Raw genomic sequence first — 24,612 nt, forward strand, 5'->3', positions numbered from 1 at the left:
GTGTGTTGTGTTTAAGATATTTTTACTGGAAAGGTTGGGCCTCACAATTGGGGGGAAAAACTGGTGGACCCTTCAAAGGAGGAAAACAAGAATGTGTGTGTGTGTGTCACAGACAGACAACAGGTTGTTAGTGTCCATTATTCATTAACCTGGTTGCTAGGGTGCTTGGTGTCTTTGATCAGCAGTGCAGTTTCCATGCCAGGAAGGGATGCATGCAGTCAGGATGCTCTCGGTTGTCCCTCTGTTCAAGGCCCATAGGATTTCGGGCCCCATGCCAAACTTTTTCAGCTGCCTGGTATGAAATAGTTGTTGCTCGGCCTTTTTCACCACTTGGCCAGTGTGCTTGTCCCAGGTCAGGTCCTCAGTGATGTGAGCACAGAGGAGCAGGAAGCTGCTGACTCTCTTTAAAGTAGTTTCAGTAATCAGGCCTTTCACTGTTGTGTTTTCGGTAGGGCTGGGTATCGTTAAAAACGTATTGTTCCAGTACCAATCCAAGTACCCTTAAAATGATACCGATACCAATTGAGTACTTAATTCAGTTCCCATTACACATTTTGTGCTTTTGCTTTTATCCTGTGTAACAGGCGTGTAGTGTAGCCACACTTTAGAGCGTTTAGGTGGCATCTTGGCTGCTAAACTGCCAAGTGCTCTAACTCAAATTCCCTGTGACTTCACCACCACACTCAAAGAACGTTTGCGTTGATTGGCTGTGAGCAATTACATACAACTAGTCATATTTTCCATCTCTGGGTGCAAAAAAGGATTCATTTCAGATATCGTTTGACGGGAGACGTTTCAATACTACTTGGTATCGATTAATTTGGTCAATACTTTAAAGGCATTGATAACCGATACCCAGCCCTAGTTGTCGCTGAACGTAATTACCAAATTGGAGCTGTGTGTGAGCCCATTCTCACCACCTTGCATCAACCCAACAGGATGTCCAGGATCCAGCTGCACAGGCTAGGGTTGAGTTCTAGGTTCCTGGGCTTGGTGGAGTCTACATGGGAGTTTGGTGTTGAATCCTGATGCAGAACAGCATCCTCAAAATTCCTCCTCTGAAGGTCTGTGAGGGTGGCGTGGAGTGTTTGTCTATAAGCAAATTGGTGAGGGTCCAGGATGGTAGAGGTAACATGCTACAGATTCGTTTTTCAACAAGCTTCTCAAAGCATTTGGTACCTATCGGAGTGAGGGCAACAGGACACCATTCATTTAACCATGTTACCTTGCTTTTTTTGGTACCGGAACAATGGTGAATGAGAAGGGGACCGCACACAAGGAAGGGCAGAGGTTGATGTCTGTGAAGATACCAACTGCACTGCACTGTGCATGCTCTGGTCACTCGGCCTGATGCCGTCACTTTACAGATGTTGATGTGCTTGAAGGACTAGTTTATGTCGGCTTTGACGATGACCAGAATGTCGGTCATGCTGGAGGTGGTGGGGGTTCCCTTTGGGAGGTTAGTGTTAACAACCTCGAAATGGGCATAAAAGCTATATGGGAGGGAGGCAACAGTGTTAGCCGCACCACTGGGTCTCCTTTTAAAGTCTGATATTATGTGTTGTCGCTGCCACATACTACACAAGTCATTACCAACGTGTTTGTCTTCACTCCACCATGATCACTCATCAGACGTCTAACAAGGTTTTTTCCCTCCAACTCTCCAGAGTACAGGTAAAACCAGCTACTGTTTTAAAATTCCAAATTTCCTTGTGCTGGGCAGTATTACCCAAAAATGTGCAGTTTGGTACCCCACTGCTGCAGTTCTTACAAACTGCTGGTGTATGCTTTTACATAGGAAATAATAGGACTGCTGTCTAGACAGTGGGTTTTAAAGACCATATTATATTGTATTTTTTTAAGATTCTAGCTAGTTTAACCGTATATCATGTTTTTTTTTTAATGTATATCTTATCGTATAGTATCTAATCGCGTCATATCTGATCTTCGTATCATATGGCAGGTTCACTATATTTGTCACTGAGACATGCCATTGTTTTTTTTCAGGACATTTTGTTTTTTATTATTTTCAGAAATGCCATCATTTTGCATGTGAGTAGTACATATATGCTCCAGGTGACTTGTGAATGTAAATTTTGTATTTTTTTCCCTTTATGTTCAGACATGCTCAAGGACTTTATTGGCCTTTTCTGAATTTCTCTTGCTGATATATGTATAATACAAATGATTTTGTACAGTATGTTATGTGCCATGCCAGAGGGGACTGTCAGGGTTCCAGGCATGTAAGAACCATGTCGATGGGACATTCTGAGTCTTAGAACTTGATGAGTGTCAACAAACACAATATAGAAAAACCTGTGATTTGCTGATTGTAACTGTTCTGTATCAGCCAGCAAGGATCATTATATTTAGTGACATCATTCTGATTGATGTCATGTTTTTGGGAAAGAAATAAAGGTTCTTTTACTAGAGAGAAAAAAACTCGGAAATTTGAAGATCTCACAGAAAGTGACTTTTTGTGATTTCAGAGTGGATTTACTGATGCTGTTACTTTACAAACACCAGGGAAACAAAGGTTCCCCTGATTTTTTGTGTGTGTGTGATGTCTGCATTGACAGAGTTATGATTTTGAGATGAAGGGGTGAGAACTTTAATGATGGGTTAATTAGCACACTGAATGTCAAAGAGCTCATTCAGACTACACATCATCTCACCTGTCGTGCCCAGACTTTTATTTCTTTCCCTTTTTTTCTTAACTTCAACTTAGATGAAGAAGTGTTGAGATACGCATAATGAGTATTATGTAGTCTGTTTTTTTCACGTGTTAAGAATGTATTTGTGCTGGTCAGAGCTCTGCACCAGGGAAGCCATTTTTCTATTCACTATGATTGTATTGAATGCCATTTCCACACAGAGCTGTGAAAAAATACAAAAATAGCAACAGCAAAAAAAACTCTGGTGGGAGTAAATACATGTGTGTGTGTGGGACAAACAAAGAAATATGACACGTGTGTGTGTGTGTGTGTGTGTGTGTGTGTGTGTGTGTGTGTGTGTGTGTGTCATCTGTGAGTTAGCAGGTGAACATTCTCACACAAGGCATCATCTGTTGTCAGTATTTGTACAGTAAACATGGCTGTGCAATGTTGTAGAATCAGAGCATTGACAGTCAGTAAGCTGTAGAAGGGGGTCTTTTCTCCCCGGGTGCATGTGAAGACACTGAAGAAGCAGTGCATGAAATATATGCAACTGGATTTTCCCATGGGCCTCCTGCACATAGTGTTTGCCAACAGATATGAACACGTTTATGCCTTTGTGGCACTGTGTTGCTCTTAAGGGGCCTCTGAGGGTGCAGAGCTGTGTGTGAGAGTGAGTGACTGAGTGAGTGTGTGTGTGTGTGTGTGAGGAGGTCCCTGGATTTAGCCCAGCTAATCAGATCAACTTGGCATGAAAGACAAATAGGCCTCAGGCATTAGTGTGCTCCTATTTAATTGCAGCATTCTCACTCTAACAGATCAGCGCTTATAGAGAAGAACCTGCACACAACCTTTGGAAGCTTCACATTATAAAAGGAGAGCAACTGCATCACTCTGTAGTACTCAGTGGTGTGCCGTTGATGTTACTGCTCCATGATGAGCCATAAAACTTTCTGTAAATGCCCCACAGCAGTGCTTCAATAACACATAGCCACTTTCTTACTCCTATTACAGTTATGATAGTGTTGTGGCTGCCAAGTACCACAGGAATCACTGAAGTGTCTGTAATCAAACACCATGACTAGTGCAACAGTTAAAGAGTTGACTCACCAAAGTTACAAACAAAACATAGTTCCTTTTTCCTCTCGTGGTAACAAATCATGCAGATAATCTTGGTTTTTAAGATATTGTCATGCTTACAGAACTTAAAATGTATGTTTCAGAAAATTCTCATCATTATCAGTGGAAGTACTTTCTACTGGAAGTCCCAGAGACAGCGCCAACACTCTCTGGCAGCAGCATACACTACAATGATTTTCCATTAGTTGTAAGATCTTCGAAATTGATAGATTGTTTAACCCTTACATACTGTTCATATTTTGATATATTCTGGGTCACTTTAGGAAAAGTCATACTATTTCAGGCTGAAAGAATGTAAACCAGACTGTTTCTACTGTTTTCAAATGTCAAATGGGTTAAATGTGACCCAAACAGTATGTAAGGGTTAAAGGACAGGTTCACAGTTGTTCAAGTGTGTCTTAAAATAACGGTCAGGAGCCCACATTAAAAACATTAAACCTGTTTTTCTTGCTGTTATCATTCTACACTGACAATTAGAAGATCCCTTATAATGCACTTAGACCGTAAGGACTAAATCCACAGTCCTCCTTCTGTGAAAAATGTATTTACAAGTTGATCTGAAGCTAATATGAAGCTCCAGGCATCCAAATAAGTCAAATCAAGTCATCTATGTTTCAACCTTACAGTGTTTTTAGTGCCAAAGTCTTTTTGTTACTATATTTCCACCACAGCTCAACAGGGAAACACAAAGAGGGAATTTGATGGTAAAAAGACTGTAAATGTGTCATATATCACTTGATATGACTAACTCAGACTGCTGAAGCTGAATAGAATTCTACTTTTAAATGACTGTGTGGACACACTATGGATACAGTCCTCCATCACCTCATTTGAAGGAGATCTTTTAATAGTCAGTATGAACAGGAGGAATGATTGCAGCCAGGAAAACCTGTTTCACTGTTAATATAGACACCTGACTGCTTGTTAACACACTTTAAAATGACCTGTCCTTTAAGTTTTCCCTGATCCAGATAAAATGTCCCAATACAGATAATCTGAACATAACATGAAGTGTAAATGGGGTCTTTAAAACCCACTGTCTAGACAACAGCCTCATTATTTTCTATGTAAAAGAATACACCAGCAGTTTGTAAAAGCGCCAGCAGTGCGGTACCAAACTGACCAGTTTTGTTTTAGCATCAGAAAAGCTCCCAACATGGAGAATCACGTTTCCTGTACCCTGACTGTTTGTGTTGTCAGGTGATTGCACTGCAAAGCTTTGGATGGGTTAGCTATAGATGGTGAGATCATCTATGACAACTCCAGATATCAGGGCTTCTCCCCAGACTCACTTTTTATTCTACATATTATAGTGGTAATATGCTGCAGGGTTCTTTTGACGTCTCATTCTAAGGCGTCCCATGGCGAGGTGTTGGCAGCGTGTTTAGGCACATATACGCTTCATCAAAAGCGATAGAAAGTAGGTGACATTCCACCATCTGCATACTTTATCTACTGTAGCTTCACGTTACACATGAGCACTCGCATTATTATGGAAATTGATGTTTTCCATATGCTGCGCAGTAACAGTAGAGGGCAGCTCTGTGTCTGTAAGAGTCAGAGTGAAGGCCAGTTTAAAGACACACTCGTTGTACCACCCAGCAGCACCCACAAATCCCAAAATGTCCTCCATGCTCATTGTTTTGGAACTAAGCTGTGACAGTTAATAATAGTAAATAAGATGTTCAGAGCTGAATCCTGCAGGGTCACATCACCTCTGCACAACTGTAGAGGCTTTCTTACCACACACTGACTACAAAGCCTATGAATCCATGATAGGTCAATAAATCTACAAAAAAAAAAAAAAAAAAAAAAGGAGCATAATAGCATATAATTAGCTTTGTAATTATACAGTACATAAATAAACTAGAAAAAAACAAAACAAAAAGTACCCGAAACATAAATCATTTTCATTGCTCTGAAAAATGACTGTCAAATAAATAAGAAACCTCATTTTTTAAGCATAAGCAGTACAGCAGTAATGAATTAATATGAAGAATATGACGTGGATCTGAACCAGATCATAAGGAATAATAGCAGGAGTTATGATGTGTCTGTGAGAGAGAGAGAAAAAAAAAGAGCGATAGAGACATGAAAAACAATATAATTAAAACTTTTTGTGCATTCGTAGCCATGGCAACAGTGCAAATATGTTAAAGACAGTTAAATCAGTGGTGTCGCTGAATGTAAAATGAAACCTTAGAGTCAAAACTTTTTTTTTTTTTATCTCAGCAAATGGAATCCACTTTCTTCCTTAATGTGACCTGAATTCCTACTGTGTGTGAAGAGAAGGGTCAATAGCAGAGGATCAGTTTCCCCACATGGATCAATGAATGATTTCTTTATAGTTGTAGTAGTGGAGTGGACTCACACTGAGTGAGGTTTCCTTCTCTGATTGTCTCACTTGGATTATTTTTACAGGCTTGTGGAGGTAAAAATATCCTGCAATTTACAAAGAAAGAGCAAACAACACAAGGGCTGTGTACGAAATCACTGCCTTAGTCACTCATTCGCTGCTCCATCAATAGTGAGCAGCAAATACAGATTTTGGACACTAGCTAATCTAACTAACAATCACCATCAGCTGTAGAGTCTTGGGAAGGTAGTTTTCACGTCTTTATGATATAATGCAATATGTTACGATATGATATAATATGTTACGATATGATACAATATGATATAATATGTTGCGATATGTTACAATACAATACAATATGATGCAATATGTTATATGATACGATATGATATAATATGTTACGATATGTTACGATACATTATGTTATGATACAACACGATACGATATGTTACGATACGATATGTTACAATACGATATGTGACTATACAATATGTTACGACACGTTACAACACGATCTGTTACGATAACGTTACAATACGATCTGTTACAATAACGTTACAATAACAATCGGTTACGATAACGTTACAATACGATCTGTTACGATAACGTTACAATACGATCTGTTACGATAACGTTACAATACGATCTGTTACGATATCGTTACAATACGATCTGTTACAATAACGTTACAATAACAATCGGTTACGATAACGTTACAATACGATCTGTTACGATAACGTTACAATACGATCTGTTACGATAACGTTACAATACGATCTGTTACGATAACGTTACAATACGATCTGTTACGATATCGTTACAACACGATCAGTTACGATAACGTTACAATACGATCTGTTACGATACGTTACAATACGATATGCTGCAATACATTACAATGCGATCGGTTACGATATGTTACAATACGACATATTTCGATACAATACAATACGATCTGTTACAATATGATACAATACGATACGATATGTACCGATACAATGCAATATGTTACGATACGATATGTTACGATACAATACAATACGTTATGATACAATACAATATGATATAATACGGTACATTATGATACGATATGATATACTTTATTGCCCCTGTAGGACACATAAATGCCTTCACAGTTACAGTAAAACAAATATTGGGCATTGCATTGTGAGCTTGTTAGCAGTAAGTAGTGTACTTGCCATGGACACTGCTTTTTTCGTTCCATGGTGGAATATTTGAGGGCAAAATATAGTGGATATATTTACACACTCCGCATTCTGACACTCAAAGAAAATGGCAGAGGGTGAATGCAGATCACATGACATGGTTAAGCTACGTGTGATTAAAAAAAGAGCTATTAAATACAGTTATACTCTTCACTCATATCTTGGGATGTTTTATTTGAAAGAAAACACATTTTAATTTTAATTATAATGCTGTGACATCTTTCAGAACACCATAAACACATCTGTCATCTCCTCTGCTTTGTGGCAGCCCATTGTTGCTCCGGTCGGTGTCGGAGCCTACGTGTGAGACACTTCAGTTGGTAAATGTGTGCTTGTACAACTTATTTCTGGGCTCAAACTGTTTGTGCAAATTAATTTTAAAGAGCAACAGCCAGTGGGGGGCTGGCAGATCAATGGTGTAACCTCATCACTCAGTCAGTGACAGACAGACATTTTGGGTTATAGAGCTGGTCCGTGGCTGGTGCAGCCAAAAATATTGTCTTTATGTCTTATTTTGTGAAAGATAAATCAAGTTAGTATTGTACTTCTAAGTAGAGGGAGAGTCACAGGAGACCAAAAGACAAAAAAAAGGTCAAAATGAAAGCAGCTTAGCATGTCAACGCTAAACCGGCTAAATGAGAAAACACATTTTCTCTCTGTTCTGAACCTCAAATCTTCCTAAGCTGGCATCTTTTCCACCAAAAAATAAAGTTTCATCATTTTTCTCAGACTTAGACAAAGCTCCAGAAACACACAGAGGACATTATACTGAGTTGATCAATAAACTGACCTCTTTTGTGTAAATTTGAACTCTTTTTACAGTTAGTAAAATGTATGAACCAAAGGGAAGAACTGCACACTGCACACCACTGTCCACCACCACTCTTACCCCAATGGTTGCCAATTGTCCTCCTTCATTAACCATTGAGAATTCTCCAGAGCAAGGCATTTAACCCCCTAATGACTCCCTCTGAACCACCTCAATGCTGCAAAGTATCAGATTATGTTCATACGTGACCATGGAAGCATACAAATTAAAAACATTTCACACATACCGCACATATAAACACGTTTTATATCATTAACTTAACACATTGTATCAGCCATTGTGTCACATGGAATCCAGACAGAGATTTTGATAGCTGGACAAAAGGAGAAGTCTGTTTTTAACATATAAATGATCACTTCGTATTTATATCGTCGATGAATTTAGAGCAGAATTGTAGCGCTCAGCACCTCATGCTGATTCCATATTAACACATAATTTCAGTTTGATTGTCCTGATTGAAATGTAATTCCAGATAGTCATTCACTGAATGAATCTGGCATTTAACGTGTCTTTATGTAGGGAGATCATTAGATTTTGTTTATTTGTCTGATAGAACTGTTCCTTTCCCTCCTCTCCAATGTAATTATAGCCATTAGGGGCTTTGTCAGGGTGTACCATTGCCAATAGAAGTTGACAGCTTCAGAACACTTGCACAAGTTGTTAATCGCTTCCCTTTTTTCTTAATAGTGTGTACTGTATATCCAGTCAAACAGAGCCGACTGCTGCTGCTGGCTCATAGGGAGTGTGGGTATCTTTTAAAGCCTCTCAGGCAGAGTTTGTGAGTTTTCTGGCTCATTACAGGCTGATTCGTTGCAATAACACAATGCAACTGTCTGTAAAAATATAAATCCTTTTTTTTTCTCTTTCAAAAACATGCAACCTTCGTACAGCAGCAGGGTTATTCAGTATGTGTCGTACCTGCAGATGCACTCTGTACTGTGTAACATAAGCAGAACCTCTACTGCACAGACACCTTTATAATAATGATTTAATAATAATACATATTCCATTACAGTAATGGCAACTGAACTGTTTCACAACCTTAACTGTGAGTTATTTCAGTGAGGGCATCTCTAGAGGAGAAACACATTAACTATACCTCTCCATCAATCTAAAGCTGTAAGTAATTATTTTGTGCTGACAACATACAGCCCAACCTTCACTCACTTATAGACAATCCCCTATATTGAAGGGTAAAGGGTAAAAGAGGAAAATAACACACATTGTCCTATACGATTACTGTTGCTAGTCGAGCATTTTACAAACAATCACGGTGAAATCACTCGAGAGTGCTGAACTGATCCAGACAAAAAATCTCATTAACCTGCATTCATGTAATTTTGACCTCTTGGGGGCAACCCACTGACATATTGTCACCTTTATAGAGCTAATATAACTGACTTATTATCAAACAGTTGCCTGTACACATCTAGCAGGCAACATTCATTTGGAGTCATGTGCAATAGTCACTCTCCTTGTAGCTCTTGGTTTTTTTTACACCAACTCCTGAGGAAAAATATCTTGTTCTTTTGCTGTGATCCACTTTGTTCACCAGCTTAATAGATACACTTGTCTTTCACCGTACAAAGGCCAGTGCAGCTATGTTTGTCCTCCTTCCAAAATCTAGTAAGGGTTTACTTTTTCAGAAATCTTTTCTCCTCTTTTATCCTGAATAACAACTGAATTGAAGTGCCTTTATTGCCACCTTAGTGGAAATGTGTCTTCGGCTTCCTCCAACACATTAGAAATACAAACAATACACAGCATATCATGAAGACATAAAAAACATACAACAACTGACAATGTGCAAACGAGGCAGGAAAACAGCAGCAACCATTGTGATAAGTTAAAACCTGTTAAAAGGTGTCTTTAAATAATAATAATTATTATAATAAACATATTATGAATAGAAATATTAATACATTCTGTCATATTATTGTGGTTGTGGTGTTCTCAGCATGTGTGTATGTTGCCAGGAAGTTGCTTTACTTTTATGTAACTGTACCCTGATCTTATTTACCAAATGCTACTTCAATAATTAACCCATTAAAACACATGCTTTATATAGACAGTGCACAGGGAACACACATTGGTTATGGAAACATGCCCTTACAATACATTTGTGTATATCATACTCATACTCACACACACACACACACACACACACACACACACACACACACACACACACACACACACACACACACACACACACACACACACACACACACAATATTTGGGATGCTCTGTGTGTGTGTGTGTGTAAATTCTATACAATAATATTTGGAGCGAGAGGATGCAAGGATGTGCTTGGCTATTCTATGAGCTTATTCTAACTCCACCCTCTCTGAGGAAGCGCTTGTTTTGTTTTTTAAATGAGATTCAGTGTTTTTTCTTGAGTGCATTTTCACATCTGGCTCTGGGCTACGCCTAGGCTGGAGCCGACACTGATGAAACGGCACAGCAACAGCCATAGTATCCCCTCCAACACTCTTTGATCTGAGAATATAAGTGAGAGTGAAGACTTGTAAGAACACTCTGTACATGTGCACGCAGCGTAAGAATATAAAAAAGGGGGGGGAAAAAAAGAAAGAAAAACGGCACTGCTCCTCGCTTGTTTTTACTTTGTTTCACTGTGTGGCTGCCAGTGACAAAAGTTCATTTCGGCCTGTCAGGAATGATAAGCGTGCATCACGCTCAGATTAAAACTTAATGTGCTCTTGCCGGCTGGCTGCTTGTCAATTGAATGGCCAAAGCAATAGGAGGCAGCGCAGTGGAAAGCTAAGTGGATCTGCTCCCTCCAGTCTGAAGCACCAGAAAGAAAAAAGCTTGGACCCTTTCCCCCCAAGTCAGCCACAGATACTTGTTTGCCCCGCAGCTAGTAATACATCATAAGCCCAAACAACCTGTCAGCTACTTCAACCGGTTACCAGATCATCGCTCTTCGTCGCGGCTTCTCCTGCAAGTTGCGTGCATGCAAATTTCCTCCGGTTAAATTCTTAGTTACAAATGGTTTCATTAATCACACAAGGGTGTATATCAGTCACTCTCACTGTGAAAGAATCGGCAAGTGTGTACACAGGTATTTGTCTTGGTGACACCGCTGCACAGAAAGTTAAGTTGTTACTTCATCATTGCTCTCATTGGCATCTGCTGATCATTCTACAAATACAGATTGTTTACAGTTTTAATGGTTACTATGATGTACAAAATATTGTATGTGAAGACATGGGTCAGTGGCGACTTAAGTGGACATGTCCTCATTGGATTTCACAATCCAATTTTTGTCCTCAACTTTAAGCTCTGAAGCATCTGGGTTGCTGTCAGTGGATTTCCTGCATTTTCAGCATTTTTGTGCTCTGGATATGAGGACATAAATGCCACCCCTAACCCTCAGATTTTTTTTCGGAAGTTGTTGGGGAATTATGCAACCAGACTTGGACTCAAGTCAGGCCAAAAAAAAGAGGACTAGGACTTGCCTGCTGTGAGATTTCACTTAAGACTTTCAAGTTTCAAGTCCTGAGCAAGTGATCTCAGAACAATGAAAACCAGATATGAAAGCATAATGTTTAAACGTCATTGTAATAGTTTGTATTCAGACTTGAAAGCTTTAGAAAAGTAATTCAAATTGCTTTTGTTTTGTCCAACTACTGCTTCCAGTGATAAAGAATTGGCTCATGAAGAGTTGTGATTGGGCCTTGTCTCAAATGACTTTAGAATTGACTTTAGACTTAAAAACCGTGCAAGTAAAAATGAAACTATGTGGTGAAATACACCATGTGGTAAATGTGATACTACTTCCATTTGCTGTGGCTATATGATATGGTTGAAAGGTCTCGAGAAAGTTACGAAACAAGTGAACCTTGAGTTTAGAATTCTATCCCAGATGTGTTCCCAAAGTCAATCTGCTCCTCCATGATGAATATTTATTTTTGATGAATTAGAATATTTCCTTAAAGCTTCGAAAATCTAATAAAGGAAGGATTGCTTTTGAAGGCATATCCTATTTTTTTTTAAGATATGAAAACCAAATAGGATTGTAAGTAGGATTAATGCATCAATAATAAGATGTACATAGTATTTCTAAATCTTCTGTTAGACTCTCAGTACCAAAAGAACAATATAAGCACCAAAAAAACGAATGATTTTTTTTTTGATTGATTGATAAATACAGATATCATGTATCACGATACATGTAACCGATATATCGGTATCCGTGTATATTATATATATTGTCTGATATGTGCCAATTTTTTTTATAATTAAAAAAGGCTGCATTTAATGTATATTTGATCCCTTTTCTTAATTCAAATGCAATATATGGGTCAATGACGTATAAGGATTTTCAACAACTCAATTTTAAATAATAAAAACAAGCATATCTAATGCAGTAGTTCAAACATTCAGAATGTTGTGTACCTGACAATTCATATTACAATTTGAAAGTGATTTTAGTGGGGGTTTTTCAAGATTAATTGGCACTGGCCTGAAAAAAAAGTCATTTGGTGCGACCATGATTCATCTTGAAATGTCTTATATAAATAAAAGACCATCATTTACAAAGATTTTTTTTAAAATGCAAATACTTTGTTTCCAAACACTTTATATTACTGAAAACTTGTAAAAAAAGATGTGAAGCGTGTTAAGTAAATTAATTTATTTCAAGATGAATCGTGGTCGCACCACATGACTCTTTTTAAAGGCCAGTGCCAATTAATCTTGAAAAACCCACTAAAATCACTTAATTTCAAATGTATAATATGGAGCTTCAGGTACACAACATTCTGAATGTTTGAACTACTGCATTAGATATGCTTGTTTTTATTATTCTACAATTGAGTTGTTCTAAATCCTTATACGTCATTGACCCATATACGTACATGTTTTCTTGGTTATATGTGTTTTTTTATATTTAGTTATAGTTATTTATAATGATTACATTTCCAGTGTAGTTTACTATTTTAATGCACTGATATCATTTCATACAATAAAGTTTATTGTCAAATGGTAAAATATCATACCTTCATTACATATCTTTGTGTTTTTAAGGGAAAAAAATGTATGTCTGTATATATTCTTTACATATAAAACTATTGGGTGATATATATTGATATTGGAATGTTTTACTTGTTAAGGTTGGTATCGGCATCAGCCCAAAAAAATCCAGAATCACTCAGGCCCTAATGGATATATCAGAACGTAATGATTCATGTATGTGTATCCAAAGACAGACTAATAGATATGACATTAATATTATATTTGTTTTCTGTCAGATGAAGTCAACTGTTTAGATTTAAAAGAGCAGCTGTGGAATCTATAATTAACTCATGTTTGCATGATTTGATGATTTATCTGTTCATGTGCATTGCAAACATACTTAATGATTAGCAGGCTGTAAACTATGTGTTCCATAGAGCAGAAATAAATTTCATTGTTTATGTTTTTCTCTTGCGTGTGATGCACATTTTAAAAAGATGTTTACTTTCATCTTTTACCTCACATAAACAAACCTGAGTCAGACTAGCAGCTCTTTTTTAAAGCAGCTTCAGAGATTGACAGGCGGGAGCAGAGATTTCGTCGCCGTGGCAGCAGTGTCAAACCACCTGAGTGACTGAGGACGGCCCGTCAGCAAGCAGCCAAACGGCTCACGCTGATGTTTATTCATTTCCCATGCGGTGGCCTATATATAGGCCCCCGACTGGGAGAGATGCACAGGCACAATGACATTTAAAGGCAGAAAAGACAACATTCCCGGGATCGACTGTTGCTTGTAGACATTTTATATTTCAATATCTGGCCACTCATGGTTGGAGGAGTGCAGGCTGGCTTTTATGTTGTCATGTTTAATTAGTTACAACAGTACAACTCTGTTTTAAAGCATGCAGCGCTGGTGAGCTGCTCGGGTCTGTGAGTATTTCCGAGAATGAAAAAGCAAGAAACAAGAAGGATGACTTGAATTATGACTTGAATTATTGAGATTTGCCAAGACATAAACATTTTAAATGTGTTGTACTACCAGAACGAGTGATTTGTCTATGTGGGTTTGTTTTTTTTAAAGGAAAAACAAGTGAGGTGGAAGAGACATTTTCTTTACATAGTACTTCAGATTCACTTCATTATGACCTTGTCTTTGTCAGCTTGTCCAGAGATTCAAACCCACTGTGGCTCAGGAGGTACAGTGGTCGCCCATCAATCGGAAGATTGGTGGGTTGATTCCAGGCAAGATGCTTTACCCCAAATTACTCTTGATGGCTGCCCCAACGGTGTATGAATGTGACATGTAGTGTAAAAGTGCTTTGAGTGATCAAAAAGACTAAAGTGCTATATAAGTACAGTCCATTCACTACTTCATGACCATTGAATCTGCTTATAGTCCCAACTGGTTAAAACTGAAACAACTCATCAATTACTTGATTAGTTGATCAGCAGAAGATGATGAAATACTATTTTGTACATTCACTAATCACTAGTGCAGAGTATGTTCAAAACATCACACGTTTGTTATGGGATGATTTCTCAATACCTAGAGAGAACAGTGTCCATGCTCTCTAAATGTCTCTCATGTAGACTATCTATAGACACTTCGATTAACCAATGTTCTGTTGGGACACTCCGATTTGGAGGTGAGCTGAAGTTTGATCAGATGAACTGCAGTATCAAAACGTGCCTGACACATCCTGCAGTTTTGAAGAACCAGAAATAGTAGAGCTTTACTCTCTCTGAACTTTGTCAATTCATTCTCTATGGTAGTTCTTATCACTACAGATGAAATCTCCCCTCCAGCCACAATTTTGGTTGCCATGGCAAAGTGGTGCTGTTCATATTTGTGCTTGTTGACTCCACGTGCAGAAAAAGAAAATATCAAATCTTGTTTATGAGGTTTTTTTTTTATATTTGTAAGAACCACTCATCCAAACAACCTCAAATTTGACACTGCACTTCCTCGTGTCCTCAGAATTATTCCTGCCACGTTTGAAGTCGATCGGATGAATGGTTGTTGAGATACATGAAGGACATTCATACATACTTATAGACAGACAGAGAGACAGAGATTCCTTCCTTTAGTAGAGAAAAGTTTATTTTAGGCGAAAAGCCAAAAAATTCAACACTTCCAACTTCTCCAGTGGTGTATTTACTGGTTTTCTTCTGCCTTTATGAGTATAAATTGAATGATTTTAGGTGTTGCACTGCTGGCCTGACAAAATGAGTAATGTCAAGATATCAGCTTGGACTTTGGGAAATGATGTGGCATCGTTCACATTTTATTGACCAAAGGATGTACTGATTGACAAAATCAGCAAATTTGGTGCAGACCTAATCATAACCTTGGATCATCTTACAAGGTTCAAGCCATCGTTTCATCTGCTTGCTCTTCAGCTGACACTCATTGCCTTCACACTGTTTGCTTTAACTGTTTACTTTTACCTTTTCTAGGTAAGTTAAATGGGACTTATTTAAAACCTGATGGCTCATGTTTGGTGTATTCGTTTTCCAGGTATGGCCCTGAAGTCTGTTGTGAAGCTGTGTACCTGCACAAACATCTCACCAATGAACTGGTGAGTAAAAAGTTATTCTAGCTGACAGTTACAATGAGCAGGACTGCTGTAAAAAAAAAAAAAAAAAAAAAAAAAAATCTTTAAAAGTGGCTTGCTTATCATTCTGATAACCAAAAAAGACTTTTCGTTTGAACACTCTGACTTGATCATTAATATGCTGGATGGGATTTGAGTTGCATGTTGGATGCATAACTTCAAAGTCAACTTCGGATCTTGCCATTAATTCTTTTAACACTTCCAGACTTAAGTTTGTTCGTGTAGGAATTAGTAGCTATGCCCTGACTCGATAATGCTCCACAGAGTGCTGGATTTGAGGGCTTATCTTTGAAGGAGGATGAGTTCTACCAAAAACTATCCACAACTCTGGACTTTAATAGTTTTTCAGGTGATGTTTTGGTGCTTGCCAGACAGGTTCAAGCCATGTCCTAGCAGTCAGCGATCTAATCCACGCTGGTGATAGGCAGTGTGTGTGAGTGAAGCTATAGCTGGACCTGATGAAGGAGAAGCTCTTACAGGCCCAGACGACCATGACCTAAGTAGGCAGCCAGCGAGGCAGCGGATTGAGGTCACGTCAGCTCTCCCAGAACCAACAAAACTTAATGCGGCTGGCTCTGCTCGTTCTTCTTTGTGGTCTTGTGGTGACTGGACAGGTTTCAGTTTATGCCTTTGCTTTTGCTTGCTGCTGCATCAACTGGAAATGTGTGAAACTAGGCTTTAAGCATATCATTTGTATACCATGAGGAAACTGCAAAAATACAGATGCAGAGCAGAGGAATGGGACATCTGTATTTGTGACAGTGATATTAAATTTGCTCATTTGGTTGACAGCCAAAAGCCCATCAGGACTCATTGAGCTGCTTTGTGTTTTTGTTTATCCCTGCCAAAGAGCTGCTGTGCAGGCTCCCTGATCATCTGACAGCTTTCAGAGACAAGAGGAGGAAGATCCGCTGAGATTACTCACTCAGTGTTCCAGCAGAGCCCCCAAGAACCATCCTGTGATATACCACAAGTCATCAATCCATTATTTATACCATCTACAAACATCAAAAAGGCTTTCTTGGTCATGTGTCACGGGTTGTTCATTGTATTCTTGAGTGCAGTGACATTGGATGCTTCATAATCAATGGGGCATGTCATTGCAGGGGGTCCCAGTACTCCTTCACCCTACAGCAGCAACACACAGAGTGGAGGGCTGATTTGTGATGCAGCTGGTTAGATGGTAATGAATTATCTTTGATCTTATGCCACTGACTGTGTGCCTTTATGTCTGACTGAGTGGTTTCAGTTCTTTTCATTGGATGGTTTCTTTACTTATCAGCAGGAGAGAAGCAGCAAGAAACAGAAAAGAAGAAGTCTAAAAATGCACAAAGAAAGTTTTTGCCATTGAAAGTGCAGTGGTGGAAAGTAACTAAGTAGATTTACTCAAGTACTGTGCGTAAGGATGATCTTGAGGCACTTGTACTTTTTGAGTATTTTCATTTGATGCAGCTGTGGCGCAGGTCGTCCACTGTCCATTTTGAAGTGTCCTCGGAAAAAAATACTTAACCCCAAATTGCTCCTGACGGCTGTAGCAACAGAGTGTGAAAGTGTGTGTGTGAATGTTGGCTTCCCCTTGATGAGCAGGTTGGCACCCTGCATGGCAGACACTTCCATCAGCGTATGAATGTGCGAATGTGACACGTTGTGTAAAAGCACTTTGACTGCCGGAAGACTAGAAAGGTGCTATATAAGTACAGTCCATTTATACTTCCATTGCACTACATTTCAGAGGGAGGGCGATAAATGATGCTACATTATCAAAGATTAAACCAGAAGCTAAATGACTGAAAATGATCTCTGACTCTCCCATTAATTATCTTATGACCACTCATATCATTTTGACGGGCCTGCCCTTTAGGTTAGGAACCACTGGATTAAACTAGTGACCAGTCAAAAGTTTAAAAAAAAACTTTCTTATTCAAGTGAATGGGAAGGTCCAACTTTTGACTGGAACTCCACCTTGAACAACTGCATCAGTTGCTGCTTACACACTTATTCACCATTAACGACTTTATCATATGTATTAAATATATCAGTCACAGGGTCTAATACTTTTACTTTTAACACAATGATAATTAGGGCCCGACCTATACTGGATATTAGTGACCGATGCCAATATTAGGGAGCAAAAATACTGATATTAATATATTCGATAATGTTATATGCACAGAATAAATACATTATTTCTTTTTTTTTTTTGCAATGATTAGGCTCAAATGTGGATATCAAACACTTAGATACACTTAGATACAAAGATATGTAATGGAGGCCGTGATATTTTACAGTTTAACAATAAACGTTATCGTATAAAATACAATAAACTTCACTGGGAATTTAATAATTATAATCAGTCAATTTTTTTTAAACCCACAGAACAAAATATCATACATATATTAAACTTGAATTAAGAAAAAAGGATCATATATATATGAATGCTGCTTGTATAACTTTAAAAAATAGTAAACAAAAAAATGAAATGTGTGAGGGTGAGGTAGAAATCCACTATGGGCTTATCTTAAAACCTCACCTATAAGAGACAAAACACAATAACAATGCAAAGTAAAATATAAATATCATTAAACTAATTAATATTACATACAAACATTCCAAAATAAAATAAATCAAAACAGAAAAAATTATGTTTTTCATATGCAAGTCACATATTTGATGATGTTTACCCTGCCAGTTGATGGATTTGAATCATTTATTTTGAATCTGCTTATGGCCACTATCTTTGGGACAGTGTGCACATCAGTTGTGATGATAATTATGACGTTTTCAAATAGTGTCCCCGGCTTTTATTTCCTTCACCTGCAAGAAGAACCACACCTTTACTTGTATTCTCCCTTGTATTATATCTCTAATGTACATCATACAATATTTTACTAAAAAGCATCCCTGTCCTCATGATAAATTCAATATAATGTACATTCCCAATGCGCTCACTTCAGTCGGTACAACAAAAGTCACTTCCTCTTTTAAACACTGTTCATTTCCAGTTGCTACCTTTCACATTAAAAGCCCCTTGGCAGCTCAAACATCGCACACACTCCCCTTCTTTTATACATGTGCATCAGCGGGAAGTGACAGTAGTCGATGTGAGATGTGGAATTAATAAGTGAAAGCGACATTTCTGTCACAAAGAGGAAGCGAGTGTGACACGACCCTGTTGTACTGATGGAATTAACAATGTGAGAATTGTTAGTGTTGTCTTGGGTCACTCAGGTAATCCCCCTCAGTGTATTCTATTCAGCCTTTATTAGGAGCAACCTTTATATGTTGTTTCCAGGCTATTTCTTGAGACTTAGACATGACTTGTATTCTGGTTTTTATTCGAGATGACAGTCCCAGATTAAACAGAAAGAAGAAAAAGATGTATGACCTGACTATTTGATGTATTTGAGACTGAAACTACTGACTGACAGCTCTGGGTCAACAGTCTGTAACAGTAAAGTTATAAAAAAAGTAAATGCCATCTTTTTTTACTAGGATATTATTGCCCCTGTAAACAAGAAAAAAGGATTCAGAGAGCAGCAGAGTGCATTTCTTTATCTAGAAATAAGCTGCAGATTATTACTTAAAGAGGATGAAATAAAAGAAGTGCTTTGCTCTGATCAGGATTCCAGCTTTCGTCAATATTTAATGTGTGTTTTATGGCGTGCAAACTTAGCTCCTCAGATGACTTCGTCTGATTGTCTGTCTCTCCGGCTGCTCCGCTGAAGGTCGGTTGGACTCGGAGCAGGCTGGCAGCAGCGTGAGCGCTCCCTGTAGCCCGTGGCAGCAGAGATGTCGTACTGACAGAAGGCCTCATTAAAAGCACGTTCCCCGTAGACCTGTTTCCCCCCCTATGGTGAAAGAACAGACAACCTGGTTACTGTGTCTTTAAGCTGAATCGATTTCAGCAACTGCCGACCTACAATCCTACAGCACAGCACAGCACAGCACAGCACAGCACAGCACAGCACAGCACAGCACAGCACAGCACAGCACAGCACAGCACAGCAAAGCAAAGCAAAGCACAGCACGCTGACTGCTTCCAGTCAGCCTGTGGACTAGTCAGAGTGCTGCGTACGGCAAACACGCCAAACGCTCCTGGTCTTATTGTTGATTTTTACTGCTTATTGCAAAATGACCATGATATATCAAGTGGGAGCAGAGAGGGTGGTAATAGGATTATTGATCAATACTAATGATTCAATTACTTCAGCAGGTTGTTTCAAAGCACGCTCTCTAGTCTCGTGACAAGGACAAAAGGCCAAAAGGTTTTAATTATTCCGGATTTGTCATGGTGATTTACCTGTTCATTAAAGCAGTCATTCCTAACCTCTTTTTTTGTACCAGCGTACTCCAACAGTACTATCAGAAGAGCTCAAGTACCTCTCATTGTGCTCATTGTTCCATAGATGAGATCTGCTCAAAGAACTGTTCGATCTGTTGTTTTTTTTTACCACAGATAAAACAGAGAGGCTGTGGTGGAGTCCTCACACATGTTTATCTTGTAGATAATCATATTTAAGCTTGGTCTCCTGGTTTCTATCAGTTGGAGCGGTGGAGACTGGAGATTTCAACCACTTATTTGCTACTTTAGGTACGGGTCAGTGACAAATAAGGGTTGGCAAGATGAGCAATTCAAAAGCTTCAGGTTTGTTAAAATGTGCATTTTGTATCTTTGTTGGTTTAATGTTAATATATGTGGTTTAGTCAAATTTAAAGGGGTTAAAATGTGAAAATAAACGTATGAATAACTTGCACATATTCTTTTTTTGTGAACCCAGCATCACATTCCTGCTTTTAATCCATTTTGAGAGAATATATTAGAGATTATGGTAAAAATGTCTAAGTGGTGTAACCATAAAAACGTTGTACCAAATAATTCAACTTGCTTAAAAACACTAAAGTGTCAATGAAACACCATATCAACTAGTTTGGCATGATCTTACATTATAACTTTTTTTTAACCCTAACCCTCAACAGGCTTGAATTAGAGCATGAAAGGATCAGTCTGCTCTGTTTTGTCTCTTTCAACAAAATCCCATAAAAACCCTTTCTGAATTCCCTACCCTGTCAGTAATGTGTTATAAACCATCCATTAACTATTAGTGTTTTTTTTTAAACATTTTTTACTAATGATAAATAGGAGAGGTTAAAATAAAGTGTTATCCTCATTCTTAACCCTGCCTACAAAGCTCTGATTGGCTTGGTTGTTTCTCCAACTGGGGGAAAAAGCTGTCAATGAGGACAAAACTACTTGAAATACCTAAAAAAAAAAAAAAAAAACATCAACAAATGCAGATGTCATGAGAAAAAGAGAATCTTTGTTCAAGTCTCAGCTCTCTTTCCTGTTTCTTGCTGCTGTTGCCGTGCAGATAATGCACTCTTATTCTGGCTCCACAGCTCTGTTCGGGGCTGGCGGTACTACAGTGTAGACTGTGAACGGGGAAGGGGGAAAATGTTCAAGGGCAGTTAATGCATTTGTTTACCGTACATATTCCATAGAGGGCGAGTATGGTGTTTATCATAAGAACACAGTAATGTGTTTTAGCATAAGAACACAACAGGGAACATAGGGTCTTGCTTTGGTCTCAGAAGGTCCAGCCTGGAGATGTGAAGGTTCTTCATGCTGCTGCTGCTGCTGTGGGAGTGTGCACTCGTCTTGATGCATGCTGTTATATTGTACCTACCGACTGCCTCCCCTCATGCCTCTCACATAAAGAGGATATGGAAAGTAATGACGGTGTATAGGTCAGCACCTTTCAGTTCATGTCTATGATCAAAGGCACCACTGTGGACTTTAATATCCCAACTCCTGCTCCCTGATTATGAAGGCGCTCTTTTTCCACCCAAGAGCTTATTAATAATTTACAGGATATTTGCATGCACTCTCTAATAGAAGACCTCCATTCTGTGTTGCCTGCTGCATTTGCTGTGCTCTATATATCCTGCATTAGTGCTCAAGTGGCTGCAGTTTTTGAGTGGATGTAAAAATGTGAATGTAGGAACACAAAATGTCTTTCTTTTTATCGACTGATTTCACTTCAGTTAATTTCAGGGGTGGCAGTTAACCCTTACATTACTTTTCATATTCTGACTCATATTTTAGTCTCTACACCAATTCACATTCATAAATTCCCCATCAGTCATTAATACATGTTTGATGAATCCTTCAATTTGATTCATCATAAAGACTTATACACACATAAAAAGACATTCACAGTCACAATTTTATAGTCCAGGAGAACGTTTTGTAGAATATGAAGAATAAAACATGTTTGAATGCTGATTTTTAATTTTTTTTAATAAACACAGGTTAATTTTGGTCATATATAAAAACGTGTATCAAAAAGAAAAAAATGACAAAAGAAAATATTTTATGTCCATTTTTGTATATTTAGGGTCACATTAGGGAAAGACTGGCTAAAGGAAATGCGTATAGGGTTAATGTATTAATGTATGTAATGTAAAAATGGGTCAGTATGTACACAGCAGAGATGACTAACCTTAGGGCACCCCCGTTCACACGGATTGAGGTGATTTGAAGTGGCAGCCTTTCTTTTTTTTTGTCTTTCACCATCTTGCAGGCATGCTTACAGTGAGTATGTAATTGATACACCTGGCTGTAATTGGACAACATGTTTTTCTCCCATTGCTGCTACAGTGACACACAGTGAAGTACTTCATTTCCCAGCAATGTGTTAAAATGCATCATTTTTCATCTTTGAGTCCTTGGCAGTTGGTGACAGTTCTGCTGGAAATCATTGATCATAACTGTCAGCATTTCCCTTCTTCTTGTTTGAAGAACATGTATGTAGTTGAGTGTTTGACAGGTTGGTGCTTTACATGCAGAAGACGGCATCAACCTGTCACTGGACTACTTTTGAATCTTTGAGTGGTGATAGGAGGCTCCTGGATGTTTTTTGAGGTTCAGTTCAAAATAAATGGTCATGAGCTACTCAATGAATTACTGTTGCTAACTGCTAACACAGTAGCCAGGTGGCAGTCACAACATGACTCTAAACTAGGTGGCACTAATTGTCAGTTAGGAAGCCAGCTTGGTTGTAAATCGGACTCAAATTTAATACAACTTCAGTTAGGAACACTCTCGTCATAGATCAAACCATTTATTGCCAGAAATGGAAATACAGTGTTGCTTGGCGCTGGAGGTTTCACTCTAAGTAGCTCCCACAATGCAAAACCCCCATGCAGAGTGGGCACAAAGCAAGGCATGAATTGCAGATTGACCTTACAGCCCAGATGGGACCCTGATGTAGCAGGATCAGTGTAGATTAGATCTAGATGTAGCAGGATCAGTGTAGGTGGGATTCATATTTAAATGGATTGCCTTGCTGTGAGAATGGTTGTGATTGGTGTGTGACAGATAGGGCTGGGTATCGGTACCTTTGAAGGTATCAACCAAAATAACTCAATACCAAGTAGTATCGAAGCGTCGAACGACCCATGCACCAAGCACAAAGCTAGAAGATAGGACTATTTGTATGGATCTGCTCACAGCCAATCAACACAAGCGTTCTTCAATTTAATGCAACATGTGATTGGTCCACTGCCACAGCAGATACAACCCATCTGTGGTGGTGAAGTGGTGGTGAATTTGAGTTAGCGCGCTTAGCAGTTAAGCAGCCAAGATGCCACCTAAACGCTCTGAAGTGTGGCTACACCTCACGTCTGTTATACCGGATAAAAGCAAGCGCAAAAAATGTGTGATGGGTATCAATGAAGTACTCCTTTGGTACTGGTATTGTAATTTTTTAAACGATACCCAGCCCCAGTGACAAATAAGTAATGCCGATTCAGTCGGCTGTTCTCTACCTCTCTGTTCCTTTTGCATGTCAGAGTTCACCACAGTTGGACTTCATGAAAGATTTATGTGGCTTTACCTCCAGCAGATCTGCTGATTGTAGTGATTTCATTACACTGAACTGATTTCCATCTGAAATGTGCTGTTTAAATGCAGGTAGAAGCAGCATGTTTGTTTGTTTATTTACACATAAAGAAAAATGTAAAATATACATTTAATGGACTGTTCTTATGGTAAATGGACTGTACTATATAGCACTTTTCTAGTCTAGTTAAATAGTAAATATGAATGTATGTTATATTTCAGTCAGTTTAAAACTTAGCCAACAGACATTAAAAGTATTTCTCTTTATCTGCTCCGATGGCCCTGACTCTTAGATTATGTTCTATCTTATTCTCTCCAAGGTAATCAAAAAACAGATGTACGTTATACAAAATGTATGTGCTCTATATTGTTTTCTTGCAAGGCCATCAGAATGTTTTAGCACTTGGCCTGAATTTCAGTGAATGTGATTAAGATTCAGCGGCAGACGGAGAGAGAGAGAGAGAGAGAGATAAAAAAAAAAAAAAAGTTGTTGCAGAGTCATTGCCTAGAAGAGATTGTGTTGGCTGAGCAGGTGTATCCCAGGGGAAACTTACCCATACATCTTCATATAAGCATCAGTGCACCGGGGCCTCCAATCTCTATATGCTGCTGCAGATTTACCTGAATAAACAACGCTGTCCAAGTTATTCATTGCAGCCCCAAACCCTGACTCCTTCTCCCCTATACTGCAGCTCTGGATTAGATTTACAAATCTGTGCATCATCATCATATCTAGAATGACATCGTAAAGCAGCAGGGAGAACTGTCTGTGCACTAATAAGGTAAAATATCTGTAGAAACTTTTTGTTTTCTAATCATTTATTTTAAATGTTGTGAGTTTAGTTCAATATGTCACACGCTATTTTTTTTTTTTTTTCTCGACTATCTGTGGTGACTATTATATGTTTGAACGCC

Source organism: Scomber scombrus, chromosome 17, assembly GCF_963691925.1.
Source record: "Scomber scombrus chromosome 17, fScoSco1.1, whole genome shotgun sequence".
NCBI lineage: Eukaryota > Metazoa > Chordata > Actinopteri > Scombriformes > Scombridae > Scomber > Scomber scombrus.